This window comes from Rhincodon typus, chromosome 42 (assembly GCF_021869965.1).
Source record: "Rhincodon typus isolate 14 chromosome 42, sRhiTyp1.1, whole genome shotgun sequence".
Lineage (NCBI taxonomy): Eukaryota > Metazoa > Chordata > Chondrichthyes > Orectolobiformes > Rhincodontidae > Rhincodon > Rhincodon typus.
Window position 1 is genome coordinate 4,581,919 of NC_063373.1, and position 22,901 is coordinate 4,604,819.

The 22,901-nt window shown below is 44.3% G+C and overlaps 1 protein-coding gene and 2 long non-coding RNA genes across 3 annotated transcripts in view; 1 reads left to right on the plus strand and 2 right to left on the minus strand.

Moving 5' to 3' along the window:
* On the plus strand, nucleotides 1–22,721 carry LOC125487458. The gene is made up of 4 exons (XR_007265912.1): nucleotides 1–87; nucleotides 6,579–6,754; nucleotides 20,943–21,038; nucleotides 22,096–22,721. It is a non-coding gene; the product is annotated as an uncharacterized LOC125487458 (long non-coding RNA).
* Nucleotides 9,411–18,540, minus strand: LOC109930027. Its single transcript, XR_002260635.2, has 5 exons — nucleotides 18,312–18,540; nucleotides 13,443–13,559; nucleotides 12,850–12,983; nucleotides 11,050–11,215; nucleotides 9,411–10,767 (listed from the first exon to the last, which is right to left on the minus strand). It is a non-coding gene; the product is annotated as an uncharacterized LOC109930027 (long non-coding RNA).
* Nucleotides 22,133–22,901, minus strand: part of LOC109930026 (gastrula zinc finger protein XlCGF26.1-like) — a 14,187-nt gene continuing 13,418 nt past the window's right edge. Inside the window, exon 4 of the transcript XR_007265904.1 lies at nucleotides 22,133–22,598. The gene's annotated coding sequence lies outside the window, so the exon portion shown is untranslated. The remainder of the gene's footprint in view (nucleotides 22,599–22,901) is intronic.

Below are 22,901 nucleotides of genomic sequence, written 5' to 3' on the forward strand. Positions count from 1 at the left end.
AGAACAGTGATTACTCATGCAGCCTGGATTACTTTCAACCGACACAGTTTCTCGTGCAGGAATTCCTGATCCAGGGCCGAGGTTAAGGTAAATTATTACCTGATCAACTGCAGTGATAATTGTCAGAGTATTAAGTGTGTCACTGTCCAGTACAGTACAATTCACGTAAATTCTTACAAATCCAACAGAAACAGAATTAATGTTTTTATTCATTCAGATAGTCACCAGAAAGATGATGCTTTTTCAGCACTGCAGCGATTGAGACACCAGGTTAATGTGAGGCTGTGAATCAGACGTCAAATTCACAATCTAGTGATTTTGAAGTTAGATTCAAATCTACAGCTTAACCATAACATTGGGTAACACTGTTGCTGTTAAATTTCCATATGCTAATAACTCAAACAGTTATTTCAAGAATGAAATTGCATTGATTTGGATTGATGAGAGTGATACTGCTTGAACAACAGAATTTTACAGGAGAACAAGGCCACTTGGCCTATCTAGTCAGCTGTTTTAAACAATTGTCCAATTGTTCCACTTCCCCAATTTTTCTCCAAAGTCCTTAGAAACCTTACTTTTCAAATATACTTCCAATTTCCTTTTGAAAGTTCCTATTGAAACAGTTTCCACCAGGCGATTAGGTAATGCTTTTCAAATTATCTTAACTCACATGTAGGGGTGAGGTATATTTTAAAAAAGTGCTGTTTTTAAAGCATTATCAATACAAGAGGAAATTTTTGGACATAGTGCAGGCCCTTCTTTATCTGGGAATCAAACTATAATCAATGTAAAAGGAGCATAGAGATCCAATTGTATACCTCCATCTGCAATTTTACTACAGATTTTAACTAATGCATTTTAAATGTGTCTTGATCAATAAATGACTATTGTAACACAAACAGGTTCAAATGTTGGGGAATTATCAAGTGCCATTTTCAGACTGGAAACTTAAACTGCTGTTTCACTTTCAGTCAGAATAGTTTAGAAACAGACATGCATGTGTTTTAGATCTCCAGCACCTGCAGTTCTTTGTTTTGTGTGATAAAACAGATCACGGTTTTGACACCAATTTCTGATTTTTCAGCATGTTTCTAGCATTTATTGTTATTCTTCCTGACTTTAAACACATTTGCAAGGGAGCTGCTGTTTGGTGTCTAGGGCTCTGAACCAAGGAAGAGAGTGACTGAGAACTATTTATTGTGCACCTCAGGATTATATCATGATAACTCAGTTGTGCGTGAAGAGAAACAAGAAAGATTGAAGTCCATTTGTCCTTTGCAATGTGACCCTAATGGACTGTGTCAGGGTTAAAGACCTGTTTCTGACATATGATCCTCCTCCCAGATTGTCCTTTATGACTCCAGCCAGGTGATGTTAAACACTCAGGTGAGAAAGACAAAGATTACAAAAACGCGTCCAAAAAAAGGTGATTAATTTTACATTTATGCAGAATACAAGAACTCATCAACAAATCAGGATGAACAGAGTGAATATGGTTCAGTCCTGGGTATGATTAGCAGCAGCAGAAAGTGCAGAATCCAAACCTTGTTCCTCTGGAACATTCCTATTCTTCCAGAAACCTGATTCAACCAAACCAAAATAAGTCAAAATGAGTAACAAAGCATCAAGAGATACAAAGGGAATCCTTCTATCAAAGACAGACTATTAAATTGAGTGATTGATTTATTGTCACATGTACCGAAGTACAGTGAAAAGCTTTGTTTACGAGTAGTACAAGCAGAACATAGTAAGCAAAGATGTACAGATCAAAAAGACTAAGACAGAAGCATACAGGTTACATCGCACACTGTGTATGCTAGGCGAGATCAACGTTAGCAAGATCAGCATTATTTGAGGCTCGAGAGTCCATTCATCACGTTAATCACGGCCAGGAAGAAGCAGTTCCTGAACCGCGGAAGTGTGCGTGCACACTTCTGTATCTCTTGCCTGATGGAAGAAGTTATAGGAGATCATTACTGGGGTGTGATGGGTCTTTGATGATGATTACAGCCTTTCTACAGCAGCAGACCACGTAAATGGAGTCCATGGACAGAAAGTTGGCTTCCATGATTGTCTGGGCTGTGCACACCACCTTCTGTAGTTTCTTACGGTCCTGGGCAGAGCAGTTGCCATACCAGACTGTTATGGACCTGGACAATATGCTTTCAATAGTGTATCTGTAGAAGTTGGTGAGGGTCCTTACGGATATGCTAACATTTCCTGAGATGTCTGAGAAAGGAGAGGCATAGTTGTGCCTTCTTGACTGTCACATCTATGTGGGAAGTCAAGGACACGTTGTCAGTTATCATCACTCCGAGGAACTTGACACTCTCCATCCTCTCAACCTCAGTTCCATTGATGTAGGTGGGGGCACGTTTTCCTCCTTTCTTTCTGAAGTCAATGATCTGTTCTTTAGTTTTGTCGATGTTGGGAGAGAAGTTGTTTTCATTACACCATGTCACCAGCCTTCTACCTCCTTTCTACATCTTGGCTCATCATTATAAAATATCCTTCCCAGTATGGTGGTGTCCTTAGCAAACTTGTAGATGGTGTGCATTTGGAATTTGGCAATGCAGTCGTGGGTATACAGGGTGTAGTGTAGGGGACTGAGGAGGCATCCTTGCAGGGGCTCCAGAGGTGAGTGTTATTGTGGAGGAAGTTCAGTTACCTATCTTCACTGATTGCGGCCTGTGCATCAGAAAGCTGAGGATCCAGTTGCAAATGGCAGAGCTGAAACCAAGGTTGAGGGCCTGTTACATCAGTAGGCAAATTGTAGGGAATCAAGGCAGGCTAGGAGACTGGAGTTGATGTGGGCCATGTCCAGCCTCTTGAAGAACTTCATAATTATTGAGGTCAGAGCCACTAGGCGATAGTTATTAAGGCACATTGCATGTGCTTTATTAGGTACGGGATGATGGTGGTCTTCATGAACCAGGTAGGGACTTTGGCTTGTAGGATGGTGATGTTGAAGATGTCAGCGAATACCTCCATCAGTTGGTCCGCACAGATCTGAGTGCTTGGCTGGGGACACCGTCTGAGCCCGTCACTTTCCTTGGGTTGACCAATCTGATGTCTGCAGTGGTGACAGAGAGAACAGGGTGTGTCCAGGGCTATCGGGGTAGGCGCCACTGTGGATTCTGCTCATACCAAGCACAGAAAGCATTGAGAGCGTCACAGAAGGATGTGTCTTTGTCCACTATCTTGCTGTACTTCATTTTTTGTCCCGTAATGTCGTTTACGCCTTGCCATAGGTGGCGGGAGTCTGTTTGGTAGGTTTGGGCTTCTAACTTGTTCCGGTACTGCCTCTTGGCACCCCTGATAGGTTTGCAGAGGTCATATCTGGAGTTGTTGTAATAGTCTGGGTCATCCGACTTGAATGCTGCATATCTGATCTTCAGTAGCGAGTGGATTTCCTGGTTCGTCCAAGGTTTATAGTTGGGGAACACTCAGATTGACTTCTTTGGTACACAGTGGTCAAAGCATTTGCTAATGAAGTCCGTGATGGTAGTGGCGTACAAGACTAGGCTTTCCACTGAGTACTTGAACATGTTTCAGTTCACTAATTCCAAGCAGTCCCGGACACAGTGTTCCAAAGCCTCGGACCAGCATTGTACTTCCTTTATTGAAGGATCCTCCCGTTTCAGCTGCTGCTTGTAAGCTGGGGGGAAGAACACAGCGCTGTTATTTGATTTTCTTAAGAGTAGGTGGGGGAATGGAGCGGTAGGCATCTTTGATGGTTGTGTAGCAGTGGTCCAGAATGGTGGGGCAGATATTATTTCCATTGTCTAAGACACACTCCATGCCCAAGTTACCCAATAACTGTGGAACGTGTCAGCGATGTTTCAGAAACCGTCCAGTTAACGGGCACTAGGACCCAGTTGAAATCAGACAACACCCAGCCCGCGCATGCAATTACGTCACCACGCCGGGACGTAAGCGCGCTGCGCCCATGGATTCAAAATGGCGGCAGCTAACCTGAACTTCACCTCTGGAAAAGGCCCCGGGGACACGAATCCAGGACTTGCAAGTTGTTAATCGCAGTTTGAGGTATTTAATAAGTATTTATAAACCCTCCCCGTCCCCCAGCTCCAGCGCTTCCTCCGCGGTTCCGCATTCTCACCGCCTGCAGATGAGAAAAAAACAGCGTCTGTTCCTGCGCATGCTCCAGATACTGCGTGGGACGGCTGCGCACTGCTCTCGCGACCTGGATCCAGGGCCATTCACCACCGCGGGGCATTGTGGGTACATATACTTCTATTGGTGAATTCTGTTAATTATGATATGGACAGGGGACGATAATCAATAAGACTGAGAAGAAAGTTACACTGAAATATGCTTGCACAAAGGACAGAGAAGGGCAAGAGTTCCTAAAACGTTTTCAGGAACATATTCGGCAGTTTTTTTCTGTTGGTTCATTCCGAGGATCCGGCCAATCTGACTGGGTCAGTATTTATCACTCATCCCTAGTAGACTTCGACAAGGTGATGGAGCGATGCTGTCTTGAATCGCTGCAGTCCATTTGGTGTGGGACGACTACCATGCTGTTCGGAAGGGACTTCCAGACTTTGTCCTAAAATGTGATTTCAGTCCAGTGAGAAAGGTGGCAGTACTGGACCTAATTCTTGGTCACGAGGACGGTGGTGTAAGTTGAATATGGAAGGATTAATAATCGTTGTGTCAAAAGGATTAGGCTGATGATTATGAAAATGATGCTGAACAATCCAGAGCACAAATAATTAAATGAGGAAAGCCAATTTAGTCCTCTCAGTCCAAGGGTCAATAATAACGGGACATAATTTTAAGTGAAAGGCTTAGAGGGGAAAATATTTCACCCAGAGGGTAGTGGGGTCTGTAATGGACTGCCTGGGAGATGAGTTGATGTGGGTAACCTCACAACTTTTGCAAAGTACTTGAATGAGCAAGTGAAATGTCATGATGTTCAAAGCTTTGGACTTGGGCCTGGACAGTGGTACAAGTGTAGATTTGGTTTAGATTTGACATTACTGACTTGATGACCGAAGGGTCTCTTCTGTCCTGCATGATATCTGATTCTTATTTAAATGGAGTAAGAAGAAAACTTCACCAAAAATAATTGAGTCAAATATTTACAGGAAAAGAAATGTAGCTGATTAATTGGCTACCTTTGAAAAAGAAGTATTTCAGACACATTCAAAAAGTAGGGCAAAGAAAGTTAGAGCTTCTTAAATGATGACATAAGAATGAAGATAAGCATGAAAAAGTGCATTTCTTACGGACATGAGAAAATACAGTTGAGAACCTAATTGAATATGGATGGTTCAGACGGAAGTGGATGGAATGATAGAAAAGCAAAAAGCAAGTATGCAATGAGACTAGCAATTAATTTGAAAGGGAATATCAATCTCCTTTATAGATATAGGAAAAGAGTGACAAAAGAGAGTTTTCACAGAGGAAATGATGTAAACAGTTGTGTCCCATAGGGTCAATCATGGGAACATTTCTGTGATCTGAAATTGGGAAAACTGAGCAGATTAAAATCTCCACAGAGAGTGCTAAAGCAGGTATAGTGAGGACTGTTGTCAACCTCCAGAAAAATCATGAATACTCACATTGATATAACATCAGTCACAACGTCGGGGCATCACACTGCACTTCACTAGACAGTCTGGGGAAGGATCATATAGTAGGAACAAAATGTCACTCTGCAATGTACCTTCATCTACCTAATATAATCTATTCTAAACTTGGACACATCTGTCAAGTCTCCCCTCAACCTCAGTGTCTCCAACCCAACCTTGCAATTGAAATTTCTCTTCGTTCAATTGTTTTTGTGATGTTACATTCTCGTCTGATTTTGGAAACTCCTTTCACAGGGCAAATTTCAACCAGGAGAAAAGTTTGTCACTGAATTTCAATTTTGACTGACACCTATGATTTTTGGAATCTCATTTTACAGGGAGCTGAAGATTTTGGACAACTAGGCTTTTTCTCTTACAACAATTCTTGGACTATCTTTCCAGCTGCAACATCCAGCAGGAGAATTTAAATTTGAAATCAATGAAATTATTTCAGAAATGAATATTGTTGAGCATCCATCTACGATTTACAGCTTTTTGTGCTATGCTGTTGTTCCATCTCTCTGGGTCTGATGTGAGTCTTTTACAGTGGTTCTAAATCCATGTCCTTTGTTTCACCACTCTCGCCCTGATCATCTTTTTGCCATTGTCCAACTTGCTGTACCTTTAATAGTGGTGTATTTTAACCCCGTTTGGTATTTTGCTGTTATGTCTAACAATGTGTCCACATGGGGTTTCCATTGCTACTCATCTGCTGATTATGTGCTGCGATTCACCAGCATTGCTTTCCAATGGTCAGCAATTTTATTTACTGAATGAGTAATCAATTCTCTTCTGAGCTAATGTGAACCATCATATTCTTTGCTATTTTCATTCACCGCATGCATTCTGCACATCGTCGAATGTTAATTCTGTGTTACCTTCACTACAAGTACTACCTGAGCTGCTGAGTTTTCCAGCCTTTCATCTTTTGTTTTATTTTAGTTGTCCGATATCTCTGGTATTCTCCTTGTTCTATTCCAGGGCTTGTTTGGAGAACTGAGTCCAGATACACAGACAGACTAATTAAGAGTTGGTTTGCAGTATGGCAGTGTTGGTTCCAGAGGTTTACTCCCTGACTCCAATTCACATCCTTTTTCCCAGAATCATGGAAAGATCACAGGACAGGAGGCCATTTCATACATCGTCAGAGCAGATCGGTGAGTTTCGCTCCCCTCTCTTTCATTGTAACCGAAGGAGGTTTTTTCCACTTGATCTGGTTCTTGGGAATGAGCAGGGCCAAATGTCATTTGAGTATTCAAGGGATGGTAATTGTTGTGTTTATGAGGTTTATGCTGATGATTATGAAAATGACACTAAACAATCCAGAGTATAAATAATTAACTTTATTAACTTTCTCCTCTTAGTTGAAGGGTCAATAATAGGTCAGCATAATTTTAATGTGAAAGGCTAAGACGGGATTTGTGGGGAAAATAATTCACCCAGAGGGTGGTGAGGGTCTGGAATGATCTTCAGGTGCTTATCCAGTTCTCTTTGAGCTGGAACGGAGATGGAGGATGAGCTGCTCAAACCTCCGGAACCCAGTTAACTCCAGGAATTTCCGATCTGTAATTGTCAAAGGATGGTAGGATTTAGAGGAGATCAGGTTGTGAAATGGAAACTGTGCATTTAATCAAATAAGATGCTATGTTAGGAACAAGCATTTCTGTAGATGCTTGTAATCCATTTTATATGTATGGCCATGTTTAAAAATGTATTTTTAAAAAAGTTGTTCTTGGGATTTGACAATCGTCACCAAGATCAGCAGATTGTATTGTTGCCCCCGAGTTACCTGTGGACCTTCTTGAATGCTACAGTCCGTGTGGTGATGGAAAGACATTTCAATTAAGTGGTCTGTTTTAGGGAGTATCTTCAAGAACCGTGTAACCTGGAGAAATTTAAGGAGGAATTTCCAGAGCCTGGGGACTTGGCAGCTAAATGAATGGCCACTGGTGGTGGAATGATTTAAAAATTTAGAAAATTCAAGAAGTTGGAGTTAGATGAACACTGATATCTCTGAGTGCTGGAAGAGATTAGAGAGATAGGGATGATGGCAGCCAGGAAGGGATTTCAAAATAATGCTGAGATTTTTTAAGTTTTTGTGCTTCGTAAGCAGAGACCACAGCGGTGATGGGTGAACAAGGATTGGTGTGAGTAAGGTCATGAACAACAGAATGAGGATAACCTTGAGATTACAAGGAAGATGAATGTGGGAGGATGGCCAAGAATGTGTTAGAACATTTAAGTCTACAGGTAACAAAGAATTGGATGACAGTTTCAGAGGAGATGAGACTAGGGCAGAGTTAAGTGATGTCATTGAGCTGGAAATAGACAATCTTGGTGATGAGGGTTTGAGGTCACTCTCTTGACCTCCCTCTCATCACCCCTATGCTCTTTTGTTGCCATTGTTCCCACTCTTGCCCCTTGCTCTTACTGTCACTCCTCAATGCTGCCTTCCTCACTCCCAATTCTTTCCCACCCCCCAAGTCCCCCCTATCCTGACGCTCCCCTGCTTTGAGACCTCTGCTGTCCTCCTCTCTCTCTCTCTCTCTGTGTTCTCTGTTCTTCCATAGAAGTCAGAGATTTGTCATCCAGACTGCATGGCAAGTTCCATTACGTGGAGGGGAATACACTCATTTAGTGTAATGTGAATACAATCGGATTTTGAGTATGGAAGGAGAAAACACTGTTCACCGTGGGGAGAAACTGTACATGTGTTGAGTGTGTGGACAAGACTTCAGTCAATCATCTGACCTCACAAACCACAAGTGCAGTCACACTGGGAAGAAACCGTGGAAATGTGGGGATTGTGAGAAAGGATTCAGATCCCTATCTGAGCTGGAAATTCACCAACACAGTCTAATACTGGATGTGGGATAATCAGTCTGATCATTTAGTAACAGTAGAGAAGGGAGATTGATGGTGTTGAGGGTGGAGCTGGCTGCTGTCAGTGTAGATGTGAAAACTAATGTAGTTCTTCTGGATGCTCTCACCTCATTGTAACCTGAAACAAGAGGAGCAAAGGATAAATGTGGGGTGGCTAAGTGGTTACCATTGTTACCTCACGGCGCCAAGGACCTGGATTCGATTCCTGACTTTGACAGACCATCAGTGTAGAGTTTGAATGTCTTGCTGTGTCTGCAGGATAGGTGAATTGGCTATGCTAAAAATTGCACTGTTGTGTGCAGGTTAGGTGGGTTGGCCATGGTAAAAACCCCAAATGGGTTCATGGGGATGGGGAGGGTTTGGATGGGATGCTCTTCGAGTCAGTGCAGACACAATAGCTGATGGCTTATTTCTGCTCTGTTGGGATTCTATGACCCTTGGGGGAACACCACATTTGAGGAAAGGGAGGTGAAAGATTGTGTGGTAATTTGTTCAGGCAGTGTGGTGAAGGCTTGTTTTTTAAGGATGGGTGATAATTTGGATCTCTAGGTGAGGGGGACAGCTAATGTGGAGAATTTGAGCAGTCAGCGGTTTAGTGGGAATAGAATTTAAGGACTACAAGGTGGATCTCATTGACATGATCAGCTTTATCAGGGAGATCAGAGAGAACCTTGAGAAATATGGGACTTCAGGATTCACGCAGGAAGGAACTGTAGAAGCAGTTTTACCCAGTGAGGTCATGAAAGGGAGGGAAGCAGTAGAAACAGCCAATCAAATTGATACAATCTCAGCAAGAAAGAAGTTCCATCACCACCTCACACTTGGTGTTGTTGGTGAGGATGGAGCAAACAGGGGAGAGGGTCAGCCCTTCCGAACTAACTTGCTCAGAACAAATGTGAGAGAGATATTAAAATGATTTCCCACACTGTGTTTAATTATAAAGCTGATTTATTTTTTTTTTATCCAGAATATTAACAGCTAAAACTGAGCTGGAGTTTATTAACCGATGAACATAGTTCAGTCCTGGAAGTGACTAACAGCAAAGTCCAACTCCTGTGGTTCCGTGTGAAGTGAGTCAGCAGGCGGGCTGTCTAAGTGAATCCTTTCCCACACTCAGTGCAGGTGAACGGCCTCTCCTCAGTGTGAATTCACTGGTGCTCAGTGAGGTAAGATGATAGCTTGAATGCAGTCCCACAGTGAGGGCATCTGAAAAGTCTTTCCTGAGTGTGAACATATTGATGGATCCTCAGCGAGAACTCTTATAGGGCTTACTGCAGTCTGGGCATTTAGAAGATTGGTCCCCAGTGTGAACATGTTGATGGGTCATTATTTCCTGAGAACATTTAAAGCTTTTCCTGCAGACTGGACAATTAAAAGGTCTCTTCCCAGTGTGCACTTGCTGGTGTGTCATGAGTTGGGATGACCGAATGAATCCTTTCCCACACTCAGTACAGGTGAACGGCTTTTCCCCGGTGTGAATTCACTGGTGGACAGTGAGATGAGATGAATGCTTAAACCCAGTCCCACAGTGAGAGCACCTGAACGGTTTCTCCTCGGTGTGAACACGTTGATGGTGCATCATTTCCTGAGAACTTTTAAAGCACTTCCGGCAGATTGCGCAATTAAAAGATCTCTCCTCAGAGTGAACTCACTGGCGTCCTGTGAGGTGTGATGACCGAACAAATCAATTCCCACACAGTGCAGGTGAATGGCCTCTTCCCCAGTGTGAATTCTCTGGTGGACAGTGACTTCAGATGATGATTTGAACCCTTCCCACAGTGAGAGCATCTGAACAGTCTCTCGTCAGTGTGAACACATTGATGGGACAGCAGTTTGTCAGAACATTTATAGCACTTTGCACATTGTGTGCATTTAAAAGGTCTCTCTCCAGTGTGAACTCGCTGGTGGGTCATGAGTTGGAATGACCGAATGAATCCTTCCCCACACTCTGAGCAAGTGAATGGCCTCTTCCCCAGTGTGACTGTTCTGATGGGTCTCCAGCTCAGGCAGGGATTTGAATCCTTCATCATAATCCTTACATTTCCATGGCTTCTCCCCATTGTGACTGCACTTGTGTCACCACAGATCAGATGACTGGTTGAAGCTTTGTCGACGCACAGAACGTGTGTAGGATTTCTCTTCATTACGAACTATGCTTGTTCCTTCCACGTTCAAAATCCAATTACATTCTGGTTGTGATACATTGAAAGCCCCCATCAGATTCTGAGGTGAAGCTGGATCTGTGAACCCTGACTGTAATTCCTCCTCCTCTGGCACCCTCTGAAACCTTTTTAAACAGGAAAAAAAAGTGAGAGAACACTCACAAGAACGGAAAAACTGTGACATTGAACTGAATGAATATGGCAATTTGTTGGGCCAGCAGTGAAAGAAATTCATCATGAAACCTGCCAGCATGTCAGAAAAACACAACTGGTTCAATAATGTCCATCGGGAAGGGAATCTGCCACCCCAGTCTGAACATGGATAAGTTTCTGGCTTCATGGGATGAAACAAAGAAAGAAGAGAGAGAGAGACGCAGAAGCAAAGGAGTATGATTGAATGTACTTACAGCTTGCCCAGAACTTGGACAGAATTTTCCAAACTCTCAGCCTTCACTCTCTCGAAGGACCGGGGAGGAGATGTGTGTGGACACCATCATCTCTTAAGTTCCATCCAAATCTCACACTGGTCTGACGTGCAGAATTGGAGGAGGAGAAATATCTTCCATTAAAGCACTGGAAAGATGAAAGCAGCTGCTATAGTCTCTGTTACAAACTCCACTTCCTAGTCCCCAAAATCAATCCTCTGTCTGACAACTGTTGATGTTCAAACAGACTGGTCAGAACAACAGCGTCATGCCCAAACTAAACTAAAGCTGAAGGGTTGCTTTTCAGACTGGAAGCCTGTGACCAATAGTGTGCCACAATGATCGGTGCTGGGTCCACTGCTTTTTGTCATTATATAAGTGATTGGAATGTGAATATATAAGGTATGGCTAGTAAGTTTACAGATATCACCAAAATTGGTGGTGTGGTGGAGAGCAAATAGGGTTACTTCAGAGTACAGTAGGACCTTGATCAGATGGACCGAGGAGTGGCAGATGGAGTTTAATTTAGATAAATGTTAGGTGCTACATTTTGGAAAGGCAAATCAGGGTCTGGAGAGTGTTGCTGAACAAAGAGACTTTGGAGTGCAGGTTCATAGTCCATTGAAAATGGAGTTGCAATTAGACAGGATAGTGAAAAAGGTGTTTGGTATGCTTGTCTTTATTGGTCAGTGCATTGAGTACAGGAGTTGGGAAGTCATGTTGCAGCTGTATGGGACATTGGTTTGACCACTTTTGGAATATTGGGTGCAATTCTGGTCTCCTTGCTATAGGAAGGATGTTGTAAATCTTTTCCAAACACTTTTCAAATTGCACAAGGATGTTGCCAGGGTTGGAGGGTTTGAGCTATATGGAGAGGCTCAATAGGCTGGGGCTATTTTCCCTGGAGCATTGGAGGCTGAAGGGTGACCTTCTAGAAGTTTATAGAATCATGAAGGGCATGGATAGGGTGAATAGCCAAGATTTTTCCTCAGAGTGTGGAAGTTCAAAACTGGAGGGCATAGGTTTTAGGTGACAGCGGAAAGATTTAAAAGGGACCCTGGGGCAACTTTTTCATGCAGAGGTCATTGCAGGGAATGAGCTGCCAGAGGAATGTGGTGGAGGCAGGTACAATTACAACATTTAAAAGTCATCTGGATGGGTAAATGAAAAGGAAGGGTTTAAGAGTGATATGGGCCAAATGCTGGCAAATGGAACTAGATCAGTTTAAGATTTCTGTTTGGCGTGGATGAGTTGGACCAAAGGGTCTGTTTCCGTGGTGTACATCTTTATGACGCTAGGCAACATATTCACAACAGCACCGAGACCAACTACTTTTACATCAGTGACATCACCCAACATCCCCCTTGTCTCAGCTCATCTGGTTATTATCTCTAGACTTTTAGTCATCCTCCTGCACCATAAAGGGAGGTAATGGCCTCATGGTATTTTTGCTGGACTATAATGTAATAACAATAACATGGTAATGTCCCGGGGATGCAGGTTAGACTCCTACCACAGCAGATGGGGGAATTTGAATTCAACAAAAAATGAATCTGGAACTAACTAACAATGATCACGAATCCATTATTGATTGATGGAAAAACCCATCTGTTTCACTAATGTCCTTTGGGAAAGGAAACTGTCATCCTCACATACATGTGACCCCAGACCACAGCAATGTGGTTGACTTTTAAGCTGCTCTCTTGGCAATTAGTGATGGGCAATAAATGCTAGCCTAGCCTGCAAAGCTGTCATCCTGTGAATGAATTTTAAAAAACAAACCTCCCAGCTGGCCTCACATATTCAACTTCTCACTAATTTTGAGGCAATCCAAAATACTGCTGCTTGTGTTCTTGCTCCTAATAGATCCGTCTGTGTTTGCAGACTTGGTTGTAAATTCTGCAGGTGCTGGAAATCTGATACAAAAAGAGAAAATAGTGAAAATAATCAGTAGGTCAGGCAATAACTACGGAGAGAGAAAAATGTGATATTTCAGGATGTACTGAATAAATTAAAGGGAATTAAATGGTGCTGTATTTGACTGTCTATATAAGCTCAGAAGCAGAAATAAGCTCCATTGGAAGAAAAACAGTTGCTGATGATGGGAAAGTAAATCCGGTAAATCAGCAGCAGCGTGCTGCTGGGGCAATGGAAACATTATTTAGACATAATCTGCACAAACAACAACAAAATACTAAATGTGGTTAAAGTACAAACGTGATTAGAGACAGAGGAAGCTAAACAAGGGGAGAGAGGTGATCAGAGAGGACAAAGATGTGACAATGCAATGGATGGATATGGATATCGATTTGGATCCACAAAAATGGAGCGGAGAACTGAAGCTTCAAACTACAATAATGATTAATAATTCTAACCTCTGAAACAAGTTCATTGCCTTCAATTTTAAAATCCCTGGCTGGATCCAAATTCTTGAGAGAAATCAGAAACACTGGAGGCAAATAAAAATCTCAGTCTTCAAATCTTCTAACTCCCTGTAAAAGGATATCACAAAAGTCATGTGTCAGTAAAAGACAGTACTTTGGAGGAGACAACCATATCCCTTGGTTTGAGTTTGCAGTATGTAAATTATCCCCTTCCTTCCCCTTGCAAGAAAAGTTTCTAAATTCCCTGCCCATCAATCCAGGACAGAAACACACAACATGAGCTTTCTGCTTCTTGGATAAGGATGGTCATGCATACACTCAATTTCTTTTCAGGTAGCAACTCGTCAACACCCCAGGTTTCTCAATGATTTTTCTCATGGTAGAAAACAAAAGCATCTCTGGAAATAATGAGCTGTCAATGGTCTGACAAAACAAGGAAGTTAAAGAAATCAGTATGAGCAAAGAAATTAAGGGAACTAAACGACAAGAAACCCCCTTGACCGAAAGAGCTCCATTCTAGGATTTTAAAAACTGAGCTGCAGGGAGAGTGGTTGCTTTGCCTTCAATCTAACAGGGATTCACGGAGACACTAACACTCCCTGTTCCTTCAGTGGGAATCCAAGCCACCTACTGATGTGAGATAAATAACAAACAAGCCGACATATGTAAGTCATTCATTAGGCTATAGCTCGAGCGCTGTTTGCAGACTGGTCACCCAAGAAAGTTTGTATTTGTACTCAATCTCAGTGATGCCTCCAGCAGCACTAAAAATCCTGGAATTCCCTCCCTAAGGGCATTGTGGTTCTCCCTACAGCACGGGGACTGCAGCAGTTCAGGAAGGCAGCTCATCACCACCTTCTCAATGGAAACCAGGGGTGGGCAATAAATGCTGGCCCAGCTAGTGATGCCTCCATGCCACACGTTGTGTTCATTTCCCATCTGCCATGGAGGTGTGTCTTCTCATGTCTGAACAGACTGATTAAAAGGAAACATTGAATTGCACTGGTGAGGGGATATTTGGCAGGACTGGAAAGTTGCAGCTAGGAGAAAGGATTGTCTAGGCTAAGCTTGTGGTGCATGAAACACTGGAAATAGGGAAGGATTAGATTGAGGTGTAGTGATTGTAACAAGTTCAGCCAGGTGGACTTCACAGAATATGAGTTCCCTGATTAAGGCTGTTAACCTGGTCCACAGATAAGAACAAGAGTGTCAGACATCCTCTTCACTCTGAGGCAGCTGGATCATGTGTAAATAAAGGTTGACTTACTAACAGGAAACTGGTCTATGTCATGTTATTTCATGAGGTGTCTAAGGTTATGAGGGTCCTTGATGGAGTGGATGAGAAGGAGTTGTTTCCCTCAACAGAGAGCTCAGTGACTGGGGCTGGGACAGGGATTGGTGAAATGATTAGAGGGAGGGGTCAGGGCCAGATCCTCACCTGTCCAATTCTGGTCTCCCTGCTATAGGAAAACTGTTATTAAACTTGAAAAGGTGCAGAAAAGGTTTACAAGGACAGTGCCAGGGTAGGAGGGTTTGAGGTATAGGGAGAGGCTGAATAAGCTGGGGCTATTTTCCCTGGAGTGTCAGATGCCGAGAGCTGACCTTACAGAAGTTTATAAAATGCATGAGAGGCAGGAACAAGGTGAATAGCCAAGGTCTTTTATTCCCAGGGTAGGGGAGTCCAAAACTAGAGGGCATATGTTTAAGGTGGGAGGAGAAAGATATAAAAGGGATCTAAAGGGTCAACTTTTTCATGTAGAGGGTGGTGCGTGTATGGAATCAGCTGCCAGAGGAAGTGGTGGAAGCAGGTACAATTGGGAGATTTAAAAGGCGTCTGGATGGTTAAATGAATAGGAAGTGTTGAGAGGGGATATAGGCCAAGTGCTAGCAAATGGGACTAGATTAATGTAGTATATCCACGAAGGCATAGACAAGTGGGACCGAAGGGTCTGTTTGTGTGCAGTATGACTCTATGATGTCACAATGATGGCTGTTATCCTGGGAAATCCTGACACATCACCGGGCAGAACTCGGCATGTGAATCTATCCCTAAAATGGTGGCTGATAGCCTGTTGCTCCTTGGCTTATCTCTGCCCACGGAGTAAATATGGGGCCTGAGTTCCAAGTATCTCTGCCAAGTTCCACAGGAGGTCTCCCTTCCACGGTTTCTATTCCTGACCTGACTCACAATCTCCTTCCGGTGTCCGCACCTCCTCTGTCTACTGCCATCAGTGACATTGAGCATGCTCAGAGCACTACCCGGTGCTGCACCTGCACCTTGAGTTATAGAGTTACAGAACACGGAAACAGATCTTTCGGTCCAACCAGTCTGACCAGAGTCCCAAACTAAACTAACTTCACCTGCTTGCTCTTGGCCCATATCCCTCCAAACATCTCTCTTTCATGTACTTATCTAAATGTCTTTTAAATGTTGTAACTGACTCCACATCCACCACTTCCCCAGAAGTCATTCCATGCACGAAACACTGTAAAAACAAAAAAATTGCCCCTTGTCTTTTCTAAATCTTTTTCCTCTCACCCTAAAACTATGCCCACCCCGTCTTGAAACCCCCCACCCCAGGGAAAAGACACCCGATCTCATGATTTGTAAACTTCTATAAGATCACCTCTCAACCTCCTACGCTCCGGTGGAAAAGGTCCCAGCCTATCCTAGGGGCAGCACGGTGGCTCAGTGGTTAGCACTGCTGCTTCACAGTGCCAGGGACCCGGGTTCAATTCCACCCTCGGGCGACTGTCTGCGTGGAGTTCGCACATTCTCCCTGTGTCTGCGTGGGTTTCCTCTGGGTACTCCGGTTTCCGCCCACAGTCCAAAAGATGTGCAGGTGAGGTGGATTGGCTACACTAAAAATTGCCCGTAGTGTTCAGGGATGTGTAGCTTAGGTGCGCTAAAGGGGTATGGGTCTGGTGGGATGATCCAAGGGACGGTGTGGACTTGTTGGACCGAAGGGCCTGTTTCCACAATGCAGAGATTCTATGATTCTTGATTTTTTTTTTTAATCCAGCCTCTTCTCAAAACTCCAATGGTCCATCCCCAGAAACATCCTGTCAAATCTCTTCTGAACTATCTCCAGCTTAACAATATCCTTCATTATAACAGAGAGACCAGAACTGGAAACAGAATTCCGGAAGAGGCTTCACCGATGTCCTGTAGAACCTCAACATGACATCCCAACTCCCGTTTACAAAGCTCTGAGCAATGAAGGCAAGCACACTAAATGCCTTCTTAACCACTCTATCTACATGCAATGCAAATTTCAAAGAATTATTGAACCCTTCAATAACTCTATTCTACCACACTACCCAAAGCCCGACCATTAATTGTATAAGTCTTGCCTTTGTTTGTTTGTGTATCATTGGGGGTGTAAACAACAGGCGGAGATAGAGCCCAATGAGAGAGAAAAACAGTTGGATAGATAATGATGTGGGGAAAGGTCAGTCTGGGAGAATTAATAGCTGCTAATGTAGACAATTAGCAGCCAGCAATAGGTTGTATGTGGTAGCAGCCCATGTGATGAGAAGGCTTGGTGTGTGGAGGTTGTAGTGAGGATAATGGGAGAAGGTGCTCAAGCCCTAAAGTTGTTGAACTCAAGTTTGAGTAGACTACAGAGTTTCCAAGTGGAAAATGAATTGTTGTTCTTCCAGAGATAGAAAGAACTGCTGATGCTGGAGTCAGAGATAACACAGTGTGGAGCTGGAGGAACACAGTAGGCCAGGCAGCATCAGAGGAGCAGGAACGCTGATGTTTCGGGCCAGGACCCTTCTTCAGAAATGGAGGAGGGGAAGGGGGCTCTGAAATAAAGAGAGAGAAGGAGAGGTTGGGCTGGGGAAGGGAGGTGAGATGGTGATAGGTCATGGTGGGGATTAGTCAGTGAGGTGGGAGGAGCGGATAGGTGGGAGAGAAGGTAGGAACTGCAGATGCTGGAGAAGGGTCGAGGCCCAAAACATCAGCCTTCCTGCTCCTCTGATGCTGCTTGGCCTGCTGTGTTCATCCAGCTCTACACCTTGTTATCTTAGGTGGGAGAGAAGACGGACAGGTCAAGGAGGTGGCGATGAGAGGGAGGGTTGGTCTTGGGATGAGGCCGGGGGTGGGGACATTTTGAACCCAGTGGTCTCAATGTGGACTTTACTAGCTTCAAAATCTCCAGCCACCATCAGTTCTGAGGAAGGGTCACCGGACCGGAAACGTTAACTCTTTTTTCCTTCACAGATGCTGCCAGACCTGCTGACTTTTTCCAGCAACTTTGTTTTTGTTCCCTCTTATCCCCGCCTCCCTGACCTGTCCGTCTTCTCTCCCATCTATCCGCTCCTCCCACCTCACTGACCAATCCCCAGCACTACCTACCCACGCTCACCTGTCACCATCCCACCTACCTTCCTCAGTCCAACCACCCCCCCTTCTATTTATTTCAGAGTCCCCTCCTCCATTTCTGAAGAAGGGTCCCGACCGGAAACGTCAGATTTCTTGCTCCTCTGATGCCGCCTGGCCTGCTGTGTTCCTCTAGCTCCACACTGTGTTCTCTCAGGTTCTTCCAGCTTGCGCTGAACTTCGCTGGAGCCCCGCCCCTCGTCACTCCCATTGGTTGGAGGACCAGCCGCACCCGTTAGGTCCTCTAGCCTCGCCCGCTGTTTTCTATTGGTCGAGGGCTGCAGTCAATCAGCCGGGACGCCGTTAGTTGGAACATGCGCCGTGCGCCGTTGCGCTCAGACTGCCGCATTGTGTTGTTACCTGGTGAGGTCCCTTCGGACGAACCGGAAGGGAACGATCGAGCCAGTGGTTGGATTACCCAGATTCAGAAACACACCGAGACGAGAAGACAGTGATTGTTAAATAAAACCTACCTTTACGGTATTTAATCTGGCGGCAGCTTCTCAGGGTCTTGCTCTCATCGGACCCGACTTAGATGCCGCCATCTTCGCAGGAACGGGTCCGCTGCGATGGCGCATGCGCAAAGCACTTCGTTCACGTCCATTGGTTGGCGGACTAGCCCCGCCCCTCATTCATTCCCATTGGCTCAGAAACAGCAGTAAATGAAGAGCAATGGAGAGGGGGGGGATGTTGGATCTGATCTGATTTATTATTGTCACTTGGACAGAGATAGAGTAACAAGTATTGTTTTTGTGTGCTATCCGGACAAATCATACCTTACATTATGACATCAGGGCAAGAGAACAGAATGCAGAATATTGTGTTGCAGCGACAAAAACGCGCTGAGAAAGATCACCTCCAATATGAGAGGCCTGTGCATAAGCAGGATTGCAGCGGGAGAAGCTGTTCTTGAATCTGTCAGTATGTGTTTTCAAACTTTTGTATTTTCTGCTCGACAGACGAGGGTGGAAGGGAATATATCTGGAGTGGGAGGGGTCTTTGATTATGTTGGCTGCTTTCCAGAGGCAATGGGAAGTGTATACGGAATGAATGGAAAAATGGCTGGTTTTCATGATGAGCTGGGCTGTGTTCAAAACTGTGACACCCCCGGAGTCAGTATCAGGCCATGGTTGGGAAGTTCACAGTCCCCTGGTTACACTGATTCTGCAGCAGTGGGGCTTTACACCGGAGTTACGTCCAGGGTTTACAACCACAGTCTTTATGTGGGGCAACGGGAAGAGGTGTACTTGGTTGTTTATTCATGTTGGGCGATTGGCATATTCCACAAGTTGAGCAGTGTGTGTGGTTCTGATCACCTCATTTTACAGAAATGATGGAATTGCACCAGAGAGGGTGCAAAGAAGAATGCTGAGGGTTTTGAAAGATTAGGGAAAAATATTTTCTCCAAGAGGATGGTTGGAACTCACTTACAAAAATGACAGAAGAGGCAGAAAGACTTGATTCATGTGTAATGTGTCTGGATCGGCACGTAAAGTTTTGTACTCTCGAGAGTTACAGGCCAATTGCTGCAAAGTAGGCTGGAACACCTTCCACCCCAACCTTAAGTTCACCTGGACCATCTCTGATACCTCTCTCTCCTTCCTGGACCTCTCTGTCTCCATCTCTGGCATCCACCTGGAAACCGATATCCATTTCAAATCTACGGACTCCCACAACTACCTGGAATACACCTCCTCTCACCCACCTTCCTGCAAAAAGGCCATCCCCTATTCCCAATTCCTTCGCCTCCGCCGCATCTGCTCCCGAGATGAGGCATTCCACTCCCAGACATCCCAGATGTCCTCTTTTTTTTCAAGGACCTCAACTTCCCCTCCACAGTGGTCGAAAATGCCCTCGACCGTGTCTCCTGCATTTTCCGCAACTCATCCCTCACACCCCCTACCTGCAATAACAACCAAAATAGAATCCCCCTCATCCTCACGTACCACCCCATCAACCTCCGAATCCAACGCATCATCCTCCGACATTTCCGCCATCTGCAATCTGACCCCACTACCAAAGACATTTTTCCCTCCCCACCCTTATCTGCTTTCCGGAGGGACCACTCTCTCCGTGACTCCCTTGTCCGCTCCACACTCCCCTCCAGCCCCACCACCCCCGGCACTTTTCCCTGCAACCGAAGCAAGTGCTACACCTGCCCCTACACCTCCCCCCTCACCCCCATCCCAGGCCCTAAGAAGACCTTCCACATCAAACAGATGTTCACCTGCACATCTGCTAATGTGGTATACTGTATCCGCTGTTCCCGTTGTGGCCTCCCCGACATTGGGGAAACCAAGCGGAGGCTTGGGGACCGCTTTGCGGAACACCTACGCTCAGTTCGCAACAAACAACTAAACCTCCCAGCCGCGAACCATTTCAACTCCCCCTCCCACTCCTTGGACGACATGTCCATCCTGGGCCTCCTGCATTGCCACAATGACGCCACCCGAAAGCTGCAGGAACAGCATCTCATATTACGCTTGGGAACCCTGCAGCCCAAGGGTATCAATGTGGACTTCACAAGCTTCAAAATCTCCCCTCCCCCGACCGCATCCCAAAACCAGCCCAGCTAGACCCCGCCTCCCTAACCATTCCACCCCCCTCAAGCCCCACCCCCATCTCCCACTCACTAACCTCATCCTGCCTCCTTGACCTGTCCGTCCTCCCTGGACCGACTATCCCCTCCCTAACTCCCCACCTACATTCACCTTCACTGGCTCCAACCCCGCCTCTGTGACCTGTCTGTCTCCTCTCCACCTATCTTCTCCTTTATCCATTTTCTATCCGCCTCCCCCTCTCTCCCTATTTATTTCAGAATCCCCTTCCCCTCCCCTATTTCTGAAGAAGGGTCTCGAACCGAAACGTCAGCTTTCCTGCTCCTCTGATGCTGCTTGGCCTGCTGTGTTCATCCAGCTCTACACCGTGTTATCTGGGATGGGTAGCTCATTTTTCAGCTGGCACAGACACAATGGCCCTAATGGCCACTTTCTATATCTTGACCTTTCTATGATTCTATGAAGCAAAACCAAAGTAAGAAAAATGTTCATCTTTCTTTTCTATCCTGGAGTGACAGTGGTTATTTTTATAATCTCCTTTTGCAGGACGTTGGAAGTGGATGTTTTCAAAAAAAAAAATCACAACACACTCTGATGGTGACATTTGAATAATCAGGATCTGGGTGTTATCAGACTTTGAATGTAAGTGTTGTTCTCCATGACTTTGTTGTTCACAGTTTATATTACTTATCCTCCCACTCTGTTTATCTCCTGCTGAAAACGTGAAACCTGTGCCTTGTAATCCTTTTACTGCCTGCTAACGGGAACAGCATTTCTTCATTTTTTACTGAACTATCTTGATCTTGCATATCTCAAGTATCAAACTAACTCCACAAGAAACCTACCTCCAGTTCAAAGACAACTGTTAATGACTTTGTTTCCTGTCACTCAGTTAATTTCAGATCGATTTTAATACTGTCCTTCTTATTCATTTCGACCTAGGTTTTGCTCACTGGGCTGTAACATAATTTTATCAAATAGCTTTTGCCAGACAATGTTCATCCTATAAATTTAAATATTTGCCACGTCAAAAATATTGAGAGAGAGTTAATCATGATTTTCTGTGAACAATACTATTTTCGCTTTCCCGAATGAACCCACATTTCTTTGAATGGCTCCTCATTTTGTCTCGTAGGACTTTGTTTGTAATATGTTTCCTACCACCCGGGTTTATCTGACTGTACTATCAGTGCTGAATTAACTGACAAAACGTTTCATGTGGCAAAATCAAAGGGAGTAATAATGGAGATGTAAAGACAATGAGATGTGTCTGGATGAGGTGTGAATAGGTTATTCAGATTTCCTAAATACAAAGTGATGGTTTTGACCTCGATCACAACTTCAGAAGCTGCCAGATCTTATGGATGTTTCCAGCATTTTCTGTTTTCACATCATTTTGCCAGCATTTTGCTTTTGATCTTGTTCTTAGTTCTTAGGACCGATTGTAATTAAAAGGTGTGGGGACTAAAACAGTTTCCTCCTTCAGTCCTGTATCTCCCAGTCTGCTTCTCCTTTTGTAGTTTTGTGCAAACACTGACTGACTTTAATGTTGGGTTTTAATGATAATCTAAGAATTTACATGGTAATGTTTCTCCACAAGTATTGGCTCCATAAAGGATCAGATTAGTTGCTCTCAATTTCACAACCTGTGTGTGTTCTTCTGGATTTTCTCTCACCATTCTTTGTTTTCTGTTTGAAGGGTTGATTTACAATTAGCAGATTTATACAAAACCACATTCAGGTCTGACAGGCATTCTGTTTATTGGAACCAAATTATCAAAGGATTTTGAACATGGAAGGAAAAAACGCTTTCCAACACTGGGGAGAAACACACCTACTGTGTGTGTGAAAGAGTCTGCCAGCATTTATCTGAAATGTCCAAACACCAGTGCAGTCACACAGGAGACTGGGAATGCAGGAGTTGTGGGAAGGGATTTTTTTTACCCATCCTAGCTGGAAACTCACCAACAGTTACACTGGGGAGAGGCTATTCACCTGCCCCGATTGTGGGAAGACATTCACAGAATCATCTGACCTGCTGAACACCAGCGAGTTCACACTGGGGAGAAACTGTTCACCTGCTCTGTGTGTGGGAAGGGATTCAGTCAGACATCCAACCTGGTAACACCCCAGCGAGTTCAGACTGGAGAGAGACCATTCACTTGCTCTGATTTTGGGATAGCATTCACTCAATCATCCAACCTGTTGAGACATCAGCGAACTTCGTAAATAACCACAGTTGAAGGATTTGTTTTCTCTTATTCACACCAAGGAATGAACAATGGTCTTTGTCAGTTAAAATGTTAATAAAATTGTGGATCTGGATGACTTGGTTTTGTAAACATTCAAAACATTGTTGTATATGCACACATTCACATGGGGTAGACACTGTACATCTGTGATCTGAAATAACAATTAAAACTGTTGGAGAAAGTCAACAGGTCTGGAAGCCTCTGTGCAATACCTTCTGAAGAATCATCACTGGAATTGAAACATTAACTATTT